Consider the following 21,357-nt stretch of genomic DNA (forward strand, 5'->3'; position numbering starts at 1 on the left):
TTATGTTCAAAGATGTCACACGTAAAATACTTCTTACCAATCCCCTCAGTTTAGTGCTCCGAGGTTTAGTGCTATACTTTGAAACCATTAAGAGGCATATTTTTTTGTTCTTTTTCTGGATAAAGTAACAAATATTTTTGTATTGTATTTCCATTCAAAAATACGTCGTTAAAAATGTAATCTCACTTTTCAATCACCGGCAAAAAATAGACAAATAAAATAAAATTCAAAAACTCGCAATCATGAAAATAAGTACGAGTAGAAGAATGAACTGAAAAACAAACTCGACATCAAAATGTAATTCAGACGTAATCACAATCCGTCCAACCGAAATTCCCGTTCAAAAGAAACACGATATTTCAACAAAAATAAATGCAAGCGGAAACCCCGTTCAACCCTTTTGACAATAAATTCCGAATTAATTAAATCGGCCGACATCTTGCGATGACGAATCGATTCGGGCCCGTTCCAGTGGGTTTCGGCCTCGCTCGGCCCTTGGGCTTTATTTCTAAGTGTGAATTGGACTTGTCGAAATGTTATTGGAAACGAAATGTTGGCGGTTTCTAGAGTCCCAGGCCAATTCTAACGTGTAAGTACCTACATCTGGTGTTCTAGCATGAGTTGCGTTCTCGCGCGCAACTCCATACTTGAAGTCGCGCAAGATGTATGGAGTCCCGCGCGAGACGCAACTCATGCTAGACCGCCTGACATCAAAACGATACAGGGTCATTGTGCTAGTTTTCATCCAGCTATAGTTTTCGTCCATTTTTTTTAACATTGGTAACATAGTCGGTCGGGCAAAACCAGCCCTATATATTTCTCTTTGTCCTAAATTAAGCAATTTTTTATGTTGATAGATAAATAAAATATCATTATTGAAATATAATTTTTGGTATATATTTCGGCGGCCGATCGTGAGATCAGGCATATCGTGAAATTCCTAGGCATATCGTGAAACGTGAAAATCTTTGACCCGTTCCCTGAGTCGACGGAGCCCCGCTACGCGGGGCTCCTATTTCTGGGCACTTAGCCCTTCGGGCATCTAAAGCAACCTAAGGAACCTTTATTCTACCTATATATTGGTTTAATGTCACTATCGTCAAAACATTACACAGGAACATTACGATCTGCCTGATCTTACGATCGGCCGCCGACATATACATAATATATGTATTGTAACACATTAAGGATTTCAATTCCAAATGTGTGGTTTATATTCAAATTTCGTCAGGTGGACGAAAACTAAACAACTGTTTAATTCTCCTCTTAAAACAATTTAATGAGTTTTCCAATAACCATTGCTACGGCTGTTATGTGTAGAGGTAGAGCGAGATGGAGAGTCGAGTAGATACATTGCTATTATATTGTGTGGATTTTCGTTTCTAACTATACGTACGGACCCATCAGATCGTTTTCAACCATTGACTTATATCTCAGGACGGGCCTTACGTGCACTAAAAATGAAACTAGTTCAGTGGTGTTACTCACGAATTCGAGCCAATCGTGTAGTCTAACGCAACTATAGTTGCGACCAATCGCGCGGCCGCGCGCGCGTGATGTGAACGCATCAACCAATCGCGTTGCAGCGTTTTCACACCGCTGTACTGGCCGGGGATTCATGCTCCATTCTTATTGCCCGTAAGGCTAGTCCTGAGATATTATATGTCAATGTTTTCAACATAGTAATATTACCTGTCAAAGTGAAAAATTCGATGATATATCAATCAATTCATGCGCATCAATTCTCTTTTTATTGATGGAACTTATGTATTAATATCAAGTTTTTGAATATTAGTTTAATTGAAGAGTCAGTTTTTGTGACGGTCCATACAAAACATAATTATGAAAATGCGTCCAAAAGTGACAAATTTTTTGGACACTTTTTTCTAAATCATCCACTACTGCTGTGATTAATCGGACACTATTGTAATTTTCAGTCAAAATATTACAAAAGTTGTTATTTATTCCAAAAAAGAAAAGATACAATGTTTCTGAGCGCCTGTTGATTTCTTTTTGATTTTTTTATACCTATTTTTTGTATTGTTTTCTGTATTGATATAATAAAGAGTAAATTTTTGTGTTGTATTGTTTTCTGAAACTTCTGCTCAGCAGTGGGCGATAAAAGGCTGATATGATGATGATGATGTTTACAAGGAATTTCACATGAAACTTCACTTTTTTTTTTTCAACGTTGCACTTTTCAGAATCAGCAAACAGTGATACATTTAACGAACCACAGCCGATTTAATTACCGTCCCGACCGGTCTCAGGATGTCCGTTTAAATTAAACAAATAAAATGGAATTGATTTCGCCAAGTTAATTTAGAAGGTCCATGGGCTCATTTCATTCCACGGGTTTTGTTTGTCCTACTATATTGGACATTGAGTTTTTATAAATGAGAAACATATACATACCTATTTAAAATGAAAGAAAGAAAGAAAGAACGAAAGAAAGAAAGAAAATACATTTATTTATGACAAACACAGATGACACAAACTTGTTGATAAATATACAATGTATGTCACAACTCAGCATGTAGCTGGCAAAGCCAGCGCTGTTCTTCCGTTGTGACCCAGGCGTACGCCGTTCGACGACGAGGCGGCTATGCTTTATTTAACTCTTTGATTTAACTAAACTAATTAGAACCAGAACTATAACTATACCTAACACTGGTGTTTATAACAATGTTTAGTCGCCATCAGATATATCGGAGTGGCCAAGATGTTCACAATATCTGAACACGCACTCTAACGCCCTGAAATTAGATGCCTCTATGTTCAGATATTTGTGAGCACCTTAGCCGCTCCGATATATCTGATGGCGACTGTACATATTTAGTGAAAGTTTCTTTCCATAGTTGTCTATTGCGTCTTTTTGAAAAGCAAATAATGTCTGAGATATAAATGTTATGGAAGTAACGGAATCCACCATTGTTGAAATGGAACTTCTGATGAAGGTGACGGCATTATTGTGTTGTGGGGCTATATTATGAAATTTAAGTACCTATACAAAAACGTCTGCGAACAATACAACAACAAAATGCTTAGATATAAAGAAAAAGTGGAAATATGAGTCACCCGAAACATGCGGCCCAAAGATCTTAGGAACGATATGGATTATATACGTCAATGACAAATGTGACGTTTCATCAAACAAAAACGGCACTTTTGGCACTGACACATCTAATCAATATCGATTCTAGATCTATTAATTAACGTATTTTAAAGTTCGAATCGGTCAGATGGAATTTAACCTCATTTCCTAATCTGAAATTTGTGATATTTGTTCATTTTTGTTAAATTTTACGAGGATAATAAGGTGAAAAGTCATCTTAATGACTCCGTCTAAAATCGAGGTCGTTGCTGAGAGGCATTCATAAAATAATAACGCCTACTTCCCATTACTCGCAAGGAAGGGAGCTGCCTCGCAGATCCCTTGAGATATTATTATATGTAGGTATCATTTAATTTAAAATTAATTAGTTTTCTGGGAAGCGAAAGATTTGTGTCTGGAACTCTTTTTGGATTTAAATCTGAGATTTACAATGATAAACGGGATATAAAGAGAGAAATGCCCCGTGGATATAAACTTGGATTTTTAACCCCCGACGCAAAAAGGGGTGTTATATGTTTGCCGCCAATGTATGTATGTCTATCTTAAATCATTACGCAACTATTGTCAAGGTGGTAAAGGTTTTGCTGGTAAAGGTTTTTAGCGTCAGTAGAAACATAATTTCAAATACTTACACCATATAAAAAAAAAGTCTCAAGTAAGCAGTTATAATATTTAACGCTAATGAAATATTTAGTAGACGTTCATGTTAAAAGCATATAAAGTGAATAAAACTTTAGTTTTAACCTGCAACAAACAATATTAAATTAATAATGTAGGAATACAACTCACGTTTCCTGATAAGAGTTTATTTATTAGCCGAGACAAGAAATCATACACGAATATTACACTTTGAATTTAATTCTTGAGTCATACTAATATAAAGCTAATTTAACGGTTTAACTCAAGTATTTTTTGTCACGTTTCGGGGAACCTGGGCCTTTATTATCAAGCACTAACAGTGCATGAGCAACTGTCACTAAAATAGATACCTAGGCTCTCCGAATCATGTCGCATGAGTGACTAAAATGCGTGAGTTAAACCACAGAATTAATTCTTAATTCTGAACTTCAATACGCTTATTACCATTAATATATCGTACTCTCACTAATATTCATATATCGGGGTATTCGGTGTGGGAATGATTTCGTGTATTTATAACTTTGTTTATTGTAAAATAATTACCAAACTATGAATTAAACGTAGGTAGTAAGGTCCAAGTGTGCTTAGAAATGTTAAATTAGTATCGTTTTTTACAGTTTTTACCTGTTATTTGGCTAGTGTAAAACATTCCCGCACCGAAAACCCCGATGTATGCTAATATTGTTTCATGAAGCCGATTCTTATTTAAAGATCTCAGCTTATTTTGATTTTGTTATGATATAATATATCATAACAAAATCAAAATATGTTTGACACGACTTGTTGTGCACTCGTGCAGCAATAAGTGCGAACTACTTCGTATCATGCCACATCAATATCAAAAGTATCAAAACCTTGAAGGGGTCCACTGATTAACAGTTTACCGGACGAAATCGGACTGTCAGTTATAACAAAAAGTTGACAGCTTCGAACAACTTACAGGCCGATATCGTCCGGTGGACTGTTAATCAGGGGGCCCCTTAACATATTTTAAAATCACATTACTGGATTAAATTTGTGTTAAGCAGAAACGTCTACAAATGATAACATCTATGATTATAAATAAAGTAAAAGTTTAAAAACCCTCTGTCTCAGGCGAGATTCGAACTCGCGACTTTGAGATACCAGCCCAGCGCTCTGCCAACTGAGCTACCGAGACTTATCCGATAACTGCGAATATTTCCACCATATACCTCATATGCGCCTTGTTTATCCGCTTTTCCTTTTATTTTTAAGTACCTATCACAGTACTGGCTTCGAACCAAGTGCTCAAGTGCTGCGAGCCCCTGTTATACGTAGTACCTACATTTTACTAGTCTTAGTTCGAGTACCTACTTATATAGGTACCTATAAATGGCCCAATTATGTTAAACACGCAACGTATGAAAAAAAAACGTAATTTGTACGGGACATGAAAATAATAGGTTGACGGACGTTGTAAACGATTTTACCGCTATTATTATTAATAATTACTCTACCTATAAAAAGTACCTAGGAGCGTTTTTCAAGATTTCATATTTTATGTTTTTGTTACCTATAGGGTAAGCAGGGAAATTAGAAGGACAAATTGTAATGAAAAGAAAGTCTTAACCGCGCAAAAAAAAAGTTGCGTCGGAATATTTGATTGAATTAAACTTAGTTTTGCTGAAATTTTATGATTTACTCGTATTGACTAAATATCTAAGGGACCTTATTGTCGATGGCGCTTACGCCATTATTAACGATGCTCCGATATAAATACAATGCCGCGCGAAGCTGTGCGGCGTAAGCGCCATCGACAATAAGGTTCCTTTTCATAGATAATGCCCCATTGATTGTTACATAAAACAACTAATAAGCTTAAAAAACATTTTGAGGACACAACACTTTTATGCTGCGTCACCTATTCTGGTGAAATATCACATCCTTCGGCCAAAAGTCCAACAAAATATCTACAGAAGTCATCTCTGCGAGTAACTCTGCATATTTTCTTTATCATAGCAGACACAAAAAGAAGGTCCATTGCCCCGAGATCACATTTGCGTGGCACTTCGTATTTTGAGAACGTTGTACCAAAGACTAGTAAATATTGAAGACAGACAACCTCTGTATACAACACCGCTTTCCTCGCGCGAGTCATCATTATGTGACAATGGCGCTATCTATTTTAACATTTTTCTTTTGTGCGTATCAAAACTGCCACTCAAATGTTGTTCATGACTTTCAAAAGTAAAATTGATCCCTTTGATCGCGGTCGTAGGCACCGTAGATTGAAAGCATGAAGCTTTGTTTTATTAAGATACGCCGTCTAGTGCCCTGCTATAGAAAAATAAATAAAAAATTACACTAGATGACGCCAGGGATATATCTAAAATGCTATTATTTTGTTTTGGTGAATTAACTTTTAACGTGAAATGTATAGGTACCTAAACAGTAAGCCAAAAAAAACTTTGTCGCCCTGACCTGATACTGCTTGTATAGTATTTAATAGACTCGAAGGCCAATGATGAATATCGTGATGAAACAGCAAGGTAACAATTTTCATGTAAAAATTAGTAAAATGTAAAAATAATAAGTAACGCTATCTACAACGAGCCTTGCAGCGTTTGGAGTATCAGTCTTTTCTATTTACTCTCCGGCCATACCATAGAGAAATATAGTAAGACTTCTTATGTTGTTGAGCCCGGTCGGTGCTACATCTATTGTCAAGTAGCAGTACTGATAATTCCGCTACTCGATGCTAGATGTCGACAATGAAAATAATAGTCTTTTTGGTACCAAAACTGATGCATGGAGTGAGCACTCTATGTATTTTTTTCTCTCTGGACATACGCACCAACATTACTCAACGTCTGATGTTAATTGACTCGGCCATACATCATTCTGGCGCATTAATATGCTATACATAGAATAGGAAATTATCCCGGAATAAAACATCGGGACTGAATATATATCAGCTGGTAATTGAATGGAGTATTGTATCTTGGAGCGTCTGTGGGTGATGTCAGTGTTGTGCATAACGCTTATTTTTAGGCTTAAAAACTCGAGCCCTCAAGACTCGTAAGTCTTGAATACTCGACTATATTTGAGAATTGTATTTATTTATGTATGTATGTATGAATATACTTTATTGCACATGGAAATAAAAACACGAGAAATTTTACGCGTATGGATGTCATAGATCGATCGCAACGTCGGGCCGTGCTCGTTGACATCACCATCCCCCATGATGAGAATTTCGTGAAAGCCGAGAAGGACAAGTCCAGTAAGTACCTAGACTTGGCTCACGAGATAACCGCCATGTGGGATGTTGATTCAACGATCATTGTCCCGATAGTTGTTCCAGCGAACGGTCTAATAGCGAAGAGTCTCCACCAACATCTTGAGAGACTCTCGCTAGGTGGTTGGATCAAGGGTCAGATGCAGAAAGCGGTGATCATGGACACGGCGCGGATAGTCCGCCGGTTCCTCTCTCTGCAGCCCTGACCACCGGCAGCTTGGGCCTTGCCCCGCTGCTGGCGGCACCCTAGGTTAGGTTTTTTATAATATGTTTATAACTATTTTGTATTGTTTTTGTAAGTGTTTTTGTATTTTATTTTTATATCCATATTGTAAAAAACCAACCTAAGAAGAGAAATAAATAAAGAGTATCATAATAAACAATGACGACCGGTCTGGCCTAGTGGATAGTGACCCTGCCTGTGAAGCCGCGGTCCTGGGTTCGAATCCCAGTAAGGGCATTTATTTGTGCGATGAGCACAGATATTTGTTCCTGAGTCATGGTTGTTTTCTATGTATTTAAGTATTTGTATATTATATATATCGTTGTCTGAGTACCCACAACACAAGCTTTCTTGAGCTTACCGTGGGGCTTAGTCAATTTGTGTAATAATGTCCTATAATATTTATTTATTTATTTATTTATTTATAAACTAATCGAAATTATTAAATTTATATTGCGTTATTAAATTTCAAATATTGTTAAATCTAACTGAAGGATAAACATGAAAACCCTAAAAAAAGCACGCAACCCATAGAAAAAATAAATACAAAAATAAAACATCAACTCGGACTAATACATGTTGCAGGATTTCCTTTATGACACAGTAACCTGATAATAACAAGTGTACGAACGCCACTTACTTTTGATATCCACTCATGCCCAATCATAAGTGGACATCAGATTATTTTTAATCGAAGCTATTCTTGCGTGCAGTACTGCTGTTATGATGGCTATTAAGTTGATAGGGGTCGTTACGGTAGCCAATCAGTACCCTCGATTATTAAGGGATGGAGGAAATCGGTGGAAAAATACGAATAGGTATCATATATGTTACAAGCGTAGGGTTCTTTACGAGACGATATCGCCCCCTTTTTTTGTATCCGTACGGACACAACATAGCTATAATATTGGCAGAGATAACCTGAGAGGTTTATGCCACTCATTCAAATGAAAGCTGAATACCTTGAAGGCGATTGCTTTTTATCTTCACCAATATAGCTGAGAACCACCTCGACAGACAAGGCTTTCGAGAACAGACATAAAAAACACCGTACTCAAATCGCCCCAAATATTACAACAGTTACACAATGTGTCAAATGTGTAACACTCCTATATTTGCGGCGTGGGTTAATATGACCCCTTTTTGTATGTCGGTAAAAAGAAAGACAAATTACCAAAATCTTATAATTGCAAAAATCTCTCATATCTAGGAATGCGTTTATCTTGCGAACGTAATAGCATATGGTGGGCGGAGTTATGTGTACCTATTTTACAATTTTTAGGGTCACTCTCAAAAAATATGTCTGCGGTCTATTTTCCGCGACCCATACAAAATATTTAAAAAGAGCCGAGACAATTAGACGCAACCGCACACATATTTTCAGAGAATGATCCTCTAACACCACGCGTTTAAACGAATTGGATACTGACACTATCACAATTAGTGTTACCTTAATTATATAACATTTTTATTGATTATTACCTATACCTTTACAGTTTCACACCCATTCTGAACTCTGTTATAAAATGCAATGTAACTAAAATTGTATACGAGTTCGCGCGCCGTCTAAATGAGCCCTGGCACACGACACAGGCCATGGAGCCTTCATAAAGTTTAAACGTAATAAATTCAGCTGTGACACAACATAAACACGCGGCAAATTTAAGCAATATAAACAATGCAAATGTGTGTTTTTAATTACAAAACGTCTTGCTCCTTCACAATTTATGTTCGGTGTTTAAAGTTTTTAAAGCGAACGACATTTTATGGTTCATGAAAGTAAAATGAGACGCACTGCGCAGGACCGAGGCGTTTTTAAAGCGCTTAAACTATGTTAATTAAAGTTGTGAATAATTTTGAGTTTGTACAGGCTTTTGTGGTGATGGAAACACTCTTTTGCTTGGTATTATTAATTTTGCTTGATCGGTTTTTGTGGTGTTTAAAGTTTTGCGCCCACAGAGGTGGACCAAAATAGCCATGGATTGGATGTCGAGAGGGCCGACAGGCTGGCAGATTGATCATTCAGTTACATAACTTTAGTCATTTAATAAAAATAAATCTTAACTAAATACCTATTAGACAATCTTACACATGTAAATCGAAAATCGACGTAAGCTCAATAAAGCTTAATATAGTGTGGGTACTAGACGACGATATAATGTGCCTATATAATATAGATCGTCCCATTCGCAGTTGAAACGGCGGGTTGCTGGGGAGCCGATGCGAAGCGCTTCACACGCGACATAGGACGTCGACAGACAGAAAGGGGAAGGCCCCCGCTCCGAGTCGTTCCTCGTGCAAAGGCTGTCCCTGGTGATCCAGCGTGGCAATGCTGCGAGCATCATGGGCACCTTTGCACCAGGAACGACTTGAAGCGTTATGTCTTTTTTTAATTTATAATTTTAATTATTAAATGTAATTTTAGATATAACATATTTATAAGTATTTTGCCTTTTAAATATTAAATATAGATAGATATAGATAAATACTTAAATACATAGAAATTGACGATAACTCAGGAACGAATATTTATGACGAACAAATACCAGGATTTGAACCCAAGACCTTTCTCTTATAGACAGGAACACTACTGACTAGACAAGGAGGATGTTTAAAATATAATATATGTATAAGGGTTATTGTTACATGATTGTGATTAAGTTTAAAATAATAGGGTTTAAAATAAGGTAGTCAAATGACTACTAGTCAAGTCAGTTTCTTTTTTCAAACGGTGAAACGATTTTGCTACTATGGAATTTATATGAAACACTAGCATGTGACGTCACAATCAAATTACCTACTCTTTATAGTTTTATACGGGTTTTATATATAAATTGTGACTAAAAATAACTGCTGTCTACGTTTATCTATTAATATTCTGTTGATTTATTTTATGCTTGGTGTAAGTTAATTTATTTTAATTCCTGTCAAATACCCTATTGTTTAATGTTCACAGTGCGTTTGAACGACCATAATTAAGTATGTAGTGATTTAGCAAATGATTGTGGTTGCGTTGAATTTGATGCGGCTACTCATCTGAATTTGTTTGCTAATAGGTCTAAATTTATATCGCGGTGTACGAGTACATTATACATTTGTATTTTCAAACGGGTTACCAAATTATACATAAACCTTCCTCTTGGATCACTCTATCTATTAAAAAAACCGTATCTAAATCCGTTGCGTAGTTTTAAACATCTAAGAAGACATTTCCCCCCCGCGCCCCGCGCCGGAACGGACGCGTGAGAGATTACTCCGCTGTGTTTATTCGTAAATAATTGAAAATGTCGTTAAATATCATTGAAAGTAATGTGCAAAAAGTGCTTCAAACTGTGTCTCAACTGATGGATAGAGTAAATCATCTGGAAAATGTAATTAGTGAGCAAAATTCGCAATTATCAAATCAGTCTCAACTAATACGTGAGTTAACGAGCAAAATGGACGCACAGCAATCTACCACGAAGCTACAGCTAAAAAAACCAACGGTTACACCAACGCAAGCACAGCCGCGTCCGCCGCGCCAAGCAAGACTCATCGCATCTGCGGCTATTAGCCGTGTGACACAAAGGCGAAAATCGAACGCTCCTGCGGCGTCCCCGACACAGGTTGCAGATGCATCCGACGCAAACATAACCGCAAATAAGAAACACGAGTCACCGACAGTTTCTAATGAACATGAAGTTATTTCTCAGATTTCGAACTCGGGTTCAATCAACCATGAGTCAACGCCAGAATCCTTATCTACAAATAACTTGGATGTTACTGAAAAAGAAGACGATGAACAATTATGGGAGGAACAACGGTCTCGAAAGAAGACGCGAAAATTGATCCGAAGATCCGCAATTAAGGGCAATGGGTCTGCAGATCCTGAATTACAAACGATGGACCGAGTAAGGCGCATTCACGCGTGCTTTTTTAAAACCGGCACAACAGCTGACAGCCTAGAACGATACATGAAAAAGAAAAATGATTGTGAGGGATACAAAGTTGAGGAATTAAAACTGAAACACAAGTACTACGCTTCCTTCTCAATCATATTACCTAGCGACAAGTATGATTATTTCATGAATCCGAATAGCTGGCCGCCGGGAATCGAAGTCAGCGAGTGGTTTCGTCGCAGCTCCCGGCGCGCGAGAGGCCCGCCCGAAAGCCCTGCAACAGTCTACAAATGAACTCACCGGCATTCAAACAACAAAACAAATAATTGAATCAAGACAAATAACTGTTATTCACCAAAATATCAATCGATTGAAAAACAAGACATATAAATTGGAGTGCGAACTCGAACTTTTAAAAGAAAAAGATGTGTTATGTTTATCGGAACACTGGTTATCATCCGCCGAGATAGTGTCAGTTAATATTATGAACTTTAAACTTAGTGCTAAATTTTGTAGATCAAAACATCAAGGCGGTGGCGTCTGCATTTTCACCAGGTCGTCTCTTCTAGCCATAGAACGACATGAAGTCTCTGAACTCTGCCAAGAAATGAACCTTGAGGCCTGCGCAACCGAGCTCGTCGGGCTAAACGTAATAGTGGTATGTGTCTATAAACCACCGCCACAACCAGGTGAGAAAAATAACTTCACAACATTCCTCAATTTATTGAACCAGTTAATTGAGCTTCCTTCATTGAAACAATACAAAGTGCTCATTGTGGGTGACTTTAATATAGACTTAATAACCAACACAACTGAAAAAAAACTACTGATCGATTCTGTGTCATCCGCTGGACTCAGGTCACTTGTGTCTTTACCTACAAGAATCTGTAAAACAAAAGCATCATGTATAGATCATGCCTATACCAGTATGTCAAAACACGAAATATTAAGCACAGAATGTTTTGAAATGCATGTATCCGACCATAAATGCACCATTATAACTTTTAAAATTGACATTACTCAACAATGTAATAAGACCATATGGAAACGACTATTTTCTAAATTAAATATAGACCAATTTATTTTAAGTTTAAACAACTATGACTGGACATCTCTTTTGAATAAACCTGTTAGTGTAAACCTTATCGTAAATTCAATTCTAGACATAATTACCTATTATTATAATTTACATTTTCCTTTAAGGAGATATCCTCATAAAAGTTTAACCAGGTCTTGGGTCAATGAATCAGTAAGGGTGTTACGCTCACGTTTACGAAGTACCAAAAAACAAATGTGTAGTAACCCTGACAATTGTCATTTACCCAAAGACTTGACAGTACTCGAAACCGCTTATTTTAAAGAATTATGTACAACTCGGAGGGATTTTATCAATAAATCAATAGCCAACAGTGACAACATTAGCCGCACGTCGTGGCGTGTAATTGCCGCCGAAACAGGTAAGCAAGTAAACAAAGGTGACGCAATCGACATTCTGATAAGTAGATCAACAGCTGAGAGCGATGCGCAACGATGCGCCGCCGTCGCTGCAGATCTGAACCGGTTTTACGTTAGCGCAAATATTAATTCACGAGCACACACTGACATTCCATTAGCACTCCAGTATCTGAGTAAGTATATCGAGCGACATCGATGCGTATTTCACTTCAATGGGTTTTCCTATCAACAAGTGGCCAAAGTAGTGCATAAAATAAAACGTAAGAGCTCAACTGATATTAATGACATGTCTACACGTTTGTTTGACCTACTTCCGCCATACATTATAGATATTTTTACTAGATTATTTAATGATTGCATAACAAACGGAGTTTATCCCGCTAACTTAAAAAAGGTTAAGGTTCAGCCTGTGTACAAAGGAAAGGGTGAGAAACACGCGTTAAAGAATTATAGACCTATTTCGTTAATTCCGATATTCTCAAAAGTTTTTGAGAGATTATTAAGTGACGAACTAATGTATTTTTTCAATAGAAATGAAATGTTGAATAAACAGCAGTATGCGTATCAGCCGGGCCGATCAACAATTGATGCGGCGCGTGACGTAATATGCAGAGTAATGGGTCACTTGGACGGGCGGAGGCAGGTCGCTGCGATCTTCTGCGATCTGTCACGCGCTTTCGAACTGGTGAGTCATCCACTTCTATTAGCCAAGCTCGACCACTACGGCATCACGGGTAACTATTACCGAGTAATTAAATCATTTCTCAATGAACGCAAACAGCTAACGTCTGTGAATGGTGCAAAATCTGACATCCTGGAACTCGGTCCCTGCGCAGTCCCCCAGGGCTCGTGTATGGGAAACAATCTTTTTATTTTGCTAATGAACGACTTCACTTCTGCAACCGACCAGGCAGAATTTGTACTATTTGCTGACGACGGATGTGTCATTGTTGCGGCTGAGACTTACGTCTTACTAAAAATAAAACTGCAAATGGTCATGGACCAAATATCGTCTTGGTTTTCAGCTAATGGCATGGTGCTCAATGTTGAAAAAACCAACATTATACACTTTAGCTTACGGTGTCTAAGTGATCAATCACTAAACAAATTAAACATCACATGCAATGGCCAACCTGTACCTCAAGTCGACCAGGTTAAATATTTGGGACTAACCATCGATGCCGGTTTAAAATGGGCCCCTCATATAGACGCGCTGTGTCTACGGTTGTCTTCGGCCTGCTTCGCCCTTAGTAGACTATGCCCATGTATGGACTTGGCTAACGTAAAAAAAGCCTACTACGGCTATTTTAACTCCATACTAACTTACGGGATTGACCTGTGGGGCTGGGCTGCGGAACGTGAACGAGTATTTAAACTCCAAAAAAAAGCAGTGCGCATCATCGCTGGTGTAAGTTGGGACCATCCTGCAAAGGACTTGTTCAAAGAACATAACATATTAACTGTACCCAGTCTTTACATCTTGGAACTGGCTAAGTATGTCAGGTGTCACATTAACCACTTCCATACCAACGCTGATGCGCACGGCTCCATCACGCGACGGCGGCATGACCTGAGCTTGCCACACACACGATTGGCTAAAACTAAAAAATGCCTTACCTCCATTGGTCCAAAGGTTTATAATAAGATCCCTCCGGCAATTAAGCAGGCCCCGAGTTACGCTTCATTCGTACAACAAATGAAAACAAAACTAATTAAAGACGCTTTGTACTCCATTGACGAATTTTTTTTGTAATAAGTATTTAGAATGTTAAATTTGAATGTTATGTGGTAAATACAAAAAAGTGTAAATGTATAAATAATATATACTGTAAACATGTAAATGATAATTAAAAACGTGGTACTTATACATTAATCATAAATGTCAATAAGCCCATGCGCAGGGCCGGATTTGAACGCCCAAGTTTTCGGCAAAATTATACAATCGGTTTACTGTAAGTAACTATGTTAACTATCTGTAATTGTAATATAATGACGTATAAAATGTAAATTTTATGAATAAATAATTGAATTGAATTGAATTGAATTGAATTGAATTGAATAGGGACAGACAGACAGCGGGAAGCTTTGTTTTATACTATGTAGTGATAAAGTCTGTCGTTATTCGTTTCTATGCAAATAAAAAAATGTTTATAAAAAATTGCGCCTTTAACAAGACGTTTAAAGGTTCGCGTGGCTCCAAATCAGTTAGGAACATACACAAATACTTGCCCCTAAACTATGTTATCATGCTAAATCAAATTAATTATTATCATGGGATTTAACTTGCTCTAAACACGCAAACACGGCTTTTTCGTTATTATGTATTGTGAAAGTTATTCGTGGCAACTTCTACTAAAATTATTGAAGTTTATTACATGTCGGTATCTTTTTTTTTTGTTTTGAAAATATTAAATTAGGTTTTTATTTGTTAGCTATAAAATAAAATTACAAACCTTAATTTATTTCGTTTACAGTTTCTTCTATTATATATGTAATAGCTTCACAAAACCATATTATTTCTACGTTTAAAAAACAATTAGGGTGTGGCAAATAGGACTTTTTAACACAGAATGTAGGAATACTCGTATCGTATCGTATTTAAAATATTATTAGAAGGAGGCAAACAGTACATTTAACGTCACGTTTCATCCGCTACTATTGATTCTCACTGTACGTGTGGTGTGTTTACCTTAGTCTTAATATGTCTTCTCTTAGTACTGGTAGAGAATGCCTTAAGGCATTAAGTCCGCCATTTGTACCATTTTTATCGTGCAATAAAGTTTAAATAAAAAAAAAGTCTATGCGTACGAGTATTACCTATTTCTACATCTATTTATGTATTAATAATTTACTGCCTATACTAGAAAACTGGCACGCTCCGTTTCATGTCGCACTACGTCTAACTCTAATTTATATACATTATGTGTGATGCTTGAAAGCATCTTGAAATTGATAGCTCACCTACTCCAGCTAAGGCTTAGTATATGCCCCAATCTGTGTCAACTCCGGGTACAGCAGATTATGCAGCCCCCGCGCCTAATGAAGCCCCGCAGCAATACTTGCTGCATATATTAGAACATGTGTGCCGAGGGATGAGAAACAACTGAGATATATTATGCACCCTGTTGAGTAGAAAACATCGGTGAGAGCGACACTTGGCATCAGTAGAACATGGGCTTTAAATACAAGCAATTGAGTTGCCCCATAACATAATGCCGTATCTTAATATCAATGACACGACTTTAGATTTCACGGCAGTCTATACTAAAGACTACGTCGTACAATTGACTATATACAATAGATTTACATACTGCACAATATTAGATGAATATGAATGAGCTGTGAGATCAGAAACAGCTGACAACTGACCTACCCGGATAAAGCTATATCTTACTTGAAAAATAATATAAGAAAGTCATGTTACTGGCTAAAGGCTAAGAGAGGGCGGAGATTGGTCAGTATAGTACCTAGACTAAAAAAGTACCTTAATTCAAAGCCACATTGCACATTATACGATACAGGCCGCTGCTGTATCTGTTCTATTACCTTGATAAAATGAGTGACGAGTAGTAGAACGTCATGATCGTGGCTGTGGTGCGGCGACGAAAGTAATAAGATAGCCAATCATGGTCGATCTAGGAATTTTCACACTGAATCACATACTTATCAAGGTACCTACTACCCTGTTATATTTAGAACATAATTTTCTTTAGCTGTAGGTACATATAATAAAAGAAAAGTTGGAACTCTAAGCCTTTAAACCAGAATCTTTACATTCTTATAATATTTTCTTTTATCCAAGGCTCGGAACCGGTTTTTCTTCATACAAAAATACCGGTATTATTTCGTTCTTTTTCGTTCTTTGGTTTAATAGAACAATTTAATAATACGAAGGTGTTACCTAAATACATGATTCATGCCTACGTAAAGAGCATAAAATAATTAAAAATACTGGGCTATTTTGGGTTTTACAATAAAACCGGTTATTTATCTAAGAAGTAATTAACTTACTGATTACTATTTTTAGTTGAACCGAACCAAATTGTACGTCCTTGACGCCTCTTATTTACATTTAAACCTACTTCTAAATCAGCTATTTTAGGTAGACTAACTAATATTTGTGTTGTGCTTGCAAAAAACATTAACTTTTTCTATTGGAAGAGTTTACGTAGTATGTTTGATTAAAGCGAGTTGAAACAACAGTATATTGCGGTATCGACGAGTTTTAATATTATTATTATTAATATTTGTTTTAGATAAATTTCATCTTGCTTACACTTTTGAGCAAATTGTTAGGTAAGCAAGAATATATTTATTCATTAATCTGTCAGCTCCCAGGGCTCATATATGAGCCAGAACACTTATGGTGACGTCATAACGTGGGATTCGACAGGTTAACTGGTTTCTGCCCGCGACTTTGTCTGCGTGGGGATCATCCGGGCAGAAATAGTTTTTATCAATCATAATTATCAAATTAAGTCCATAATGTGTTAGTAACATCGGGCGCCGATTTTTACTTCCTTTGTGTGACGTAATACTGACTGTTTCTTCATTTTTGTGAATATTCCATTGTGTTACATACACTTTTTTTTAAATTCAATCATAAACTAACATAAGATGGTTTTTGTTCCAGGTAATGGCCGATATATTCTCCCATATATATTCAAGACTGATGACCGTTTCGACTTTCGGTACTTATAGCCAAATATTTTTTATACCGTTTTCCGAAAAATCGTTGAATCAGAGACAACATCTATTGATCACTCACCTAAAGTCATTTCATCAGTCCGTTCAAGGTGAACCAGTTACAACAGATTAAAAAAAAAAGAAACAGTAGATCAAGATGGCGGATCGTCACCTGACAGTGTCAAGTGACAGCCGTTATCCGCGCGATCGCATCTGTCATTCTGAGGGCAGTTTCCAACTGAGCGCATCTTATTGGGAAGGCCCAGTGGATATAGGTAGTATTAGTAGGAAAATTTGACTTTCATGGCATTCTGGAGGTGCGCGCCATGTCAACTTTGTGAGCTGTGACATGACAATACAATACGCGTAAAAATTTTTTTTGGAGACAAAACAGATTGAAGTCCCAAAACCATAAATCAAGTATATTTTGTTGACATATAGGTACGTAATAAGACAAGAGATGTAGTCTAATATAATTTTATAACAATCATGGATGGGTCAATCATCATCAGACGCTCATTCTCACCTGAACATAAGAAAAGAAAACGTTAATTTTATAAAAATCACTTCTTGAGCCATTTTTTTTGGGATTTGACATTTTTAATGTTATTTCTACTTAGAATAACGAGCCCTTTCGATCCTGATAGGAGAAAAAAAGCGTCTCAAGATTTTTATTTCCAGTTTTCATAGACTTTGTATAAAATAAATTTGGGGACCTTTTTTCTCCTCTAAGGCGAATATGATTGCGAGAATAAATTTAACAAAAAATCCCAAATCTAAAAAAACCTCTACCTGCCTAGTGAATTAGTTTTGTATCAAGCAGAAACGTCTGTGTGTGTGTATGTGTGTGTGAGTGTGCTTGCACTCCACTCCACTCCACTCCATTCCACTTTTAATTTATTTCTAAGCTTAGAAGTCTACACTTCTAAGTCTTGAATGTTGTTTAATTAGCTAGGATCCGTTGACCGCTCTCTAAATGTGTTCGCGGTGTGAAATATGAGCCGACATCTTGTTTATTGCCTCAAAGATAATGTCATTGCTAGAAGCGGCCTATTTCTGCAAAAGCGCCTTAGGGTTTGTTTGTTACGTTAACAAAGGACAGGGGTATTATTTCAACCGCTTGCGGAGCACAAGCGAATTCTGCTAAACCAGTATAAGTTTACGTTACTGTTCAATGCTTAGAAATAAAGGAAAAGTGAAAAAATCTATCTCGGGCGACACTTGAACTCGCAGCTCCAGGATACCAGCCCGCCGCTCTACCAACTGAGCTATCAAGAACTACCCGTTGATAGGGATTTTTTTTACCACGACAGTGGCAAACAAGCGAGTGAGCGGCCCTCTTGATGTTAACGCTGACGTAGCTGCGATGATAGTCAACGCAGCCTACGGGCGCTTTCAACTCTAGTGGAGTAGTATTTTTACCAATTATTATCCTCCTGTATTTATAAGCAATCATGCTTTATGCTCACGGTGCGATTCTGTTTTGGTTAGATACTATTTGGAAAAATATTTTCATTAATTACTGATAGTATAGTGTACTCATAATAACATAAATATCTCTTTAAATACGACATTAATTTCAAGGAATGCTGCCGACTGCAGTCCCAGGAAATGACAAAACAAACTTAGATGTGCTAGATTATTGAAATTCCTTGCAAGCCACTCGACAGCAATGCTGCACAGCAACGCTACAGCTGTAAAACGTGCAGTCTCAATCAAAAGGCGACCTTTATGTAAATTTGAATACACGATCAGGTAAAGGACATCTCGCACCCTTAGAGAACAAAGACTCATTTCACTATAAGTTCCACGTCGGATATACCCTTGTGACGTCAAGACGATGTCACTTTAGTATCAAAGGTCTTAACTGATGAGGGGTCTTATTTAGGGACGGTGAGACAATGCTTTATCATAAAATTTGCCTTTAGTTCCACGTAAACAAAGGGTGAATTAAGGTTAAGCTAGGGGAAGGGTTCAAGTACATCTTAAGCAGGTATCGTTACCTACTCGTACTAAAATTGAAAAAAAAAAATATAGTGAAACGAAAAATGACATACTTGTTTGAACCCATTTACATCCGAATGCTGCCACTAAGAAACTTTAGATACTTAAATCATATTTCTTTGCTTTACAAGGGGGCAAAGTGGTTGTTTGACCCCTCATGCCAATAATGAAATCCGAGTAAGCGAAATATTTTAAAATTGAACCACGAGCGTTGAGAGTTATTAAAAATGTGGAATCCTTAGCGTTGCGAGGGTTTAAAGTATTAAGGCACGAAGGTTAAACAAACTTTCCGACCGATTGAAACACAAATCAAATCTAAATAAATGCTTTTAGCTAAATAAAATGTGTGCTCCGAAACATAAAACAGCTGGTTATCGTGGCAGTTTCAAATACTCTGCGTCTAAGATCTGGAACGACCTACCACCGCCATTACGAGCTAAAATGTCCCTTCCAACTTTTAAACGCAAACTGAGCCTACTTTTATTAAATCACCAAATTTCCACAGAGGATATAATTACTTAAAATGGTGTTGTGCTATACTTATATAGGGCACTTTCTTTTCCTATTGTTTATAATTTTGTTTTTTTTTTGTTTATTATTATTTATAAGTATTCTCTCATACAAAAAAGTACTTTTTTTTCAATCCTTATGTTTTGTAACCTGTATGCTTTTTGTGTTGCAATAAATGGTTTCTTATTCTTATTCTTATTCTTAAATGAATGATTTAGCATGCAAAATCATTAGTTACCAGTCAATTCATGAAGCAACAACTCAAAATTTGCATGAAATAATTTGCCTTTCCTGTGGATAAAATGCAAGACATCTGTTTTTGAACAAGTTAAGAGAGTTTTTATGTCCAAGCTGGTGGAGCATTTTCATCAAAAATATATATATTTTTTTTTAAAGTAATTATTAGTTATTTGTTAAAGCTCGGGATAACATCACGAATACGTGTGGTTTTGTAATATGAACCTAAATCTGCATAGATGCACAGATAAAGTGCCTTTTGAAATATGAACGTTAATTCAAACATAATAGAGCTTACTTCACAAACCGCTTTAGTAGTCAATAGTAGTTTCGGAAAACAGGTTCCGAGATTGAGAAATTCGATTCCGAACTTTCAAATGAGATTTAGGAGTCAACTCCGAAAGGACGTAAGATACTGAGGGTAGCTTAGAGAGATAATCTGTTTAGTAATTGTGCATGAACTATGCTGAGTTATAGATTGCATTAGTATGTTTAAATCCGTCAATGGTAAATATCTTTGGTACGAGTTTAGAGCTTAACGCCGCTGCATTATGAAAATCAATAATGCCTCCGACTAACGAGGCATGTTCTTCGGAATGTCTATTTTAAATAAAATATCTTAAATCTAATACAAATGTGATCGCAGCTCAACGGTATCAGACCTAATATTTAGTTATTATTATATTATATTTAATTTAATTTTAATTTATTTTATAAGGTGAATTTATAAAAATTGTATATGTAGAAGTTTAAATATATCTGTATGTGACGGTTTAATTTAAAAACGATTCAATGCAAGAGATGTAGTATAATAATTATGCCCAGTTAACACTGTCATTATTAACAGTAATTCCAGTTTACTGCCTGTGACATATTTGTGACGCATGTAAGCAATTATACCTAACACATAAATAAGTTATGTGTACCTTTACGAACCCTCTTTTATACTCCATCACCGAGAATACAACTCATCTTCGGTAATAACTTGTTTTACGTGATCTCCATTCAAGCCTCCACTTATAAAATACCTTAAACCTTTAATCGTATGTAAAAGCAGCTAAACAGCTTTAGACTAATCATCTTTGTGCTACGGCGCTACGGCACTTAGTTATTAATACTTACTTATCTACGATGGTTACCTACCTATCCAAAGACAGGGCTACGCAGTCTCTGTGTTGTGCTACGCAGTCTCCTTAATTGTTGTGCTACGCTTGAGTATTATAATAGAGAAAACAATACATAGAGTGCTCACTCCATACATCAGTTTTAGTACCGAAAGACTATTAGCATCTACTCGTAGCAGAGATGCTAGATGTAGACACTGAAATTAATAGTCTAACTGATGTATGGA

At 36.7% G+C, this 21,357-nt stretch overlaps 1 protein-coding gene, 1 long non-coding RNA gene and 1 other non-coding gene across 4 annotated transcripts in view; 2 read left to right on the plus strand and 1 right to left on the minus strand.

Annotated features, from left to right (window-relative positions):
- The window catches only part of LOC134655688 (hemicentin-2-like), a 391,784-nt gene that overhangs the window by 203,025 nt on the left and 167,402 nt on the right, over positions 1-21,357 (plus strand). The gene's annotated exons all lie outside the window — the stretch shown is intronic.
- Positions 1-21,357, plus strand: part of LOC134655764 (uncharacterized) — a 448,475-nt gene that overhangs the window by 194,261 nt on the left and 232,857 nt on the right. The gene's annotated exons all lie outside the window — the stretch shown is intronic.
- Positions 4,842-4,913, minus strand: Trnat-ggu (transfer RNA threonine (anticodon GGU)). Its single transcript has one exon. It is a non-coding gene; the product is annotated as a tRNA-Thr (tRNA).

The sequence above is a fragment of the Cydia amplana genome, chromosome 17 (assembly GCF_948474715.1).
Source record: "Cydia amplana chromosome 17, ilCydAmpl1.1, whole genome shotgun sequence".
NCBI classification, from domain to species: Eukaryota; Metazoa; Arthropoda; class Insecta; order Lepidoptera; family Tortricidae; genus Cydia; species Cydia amplana.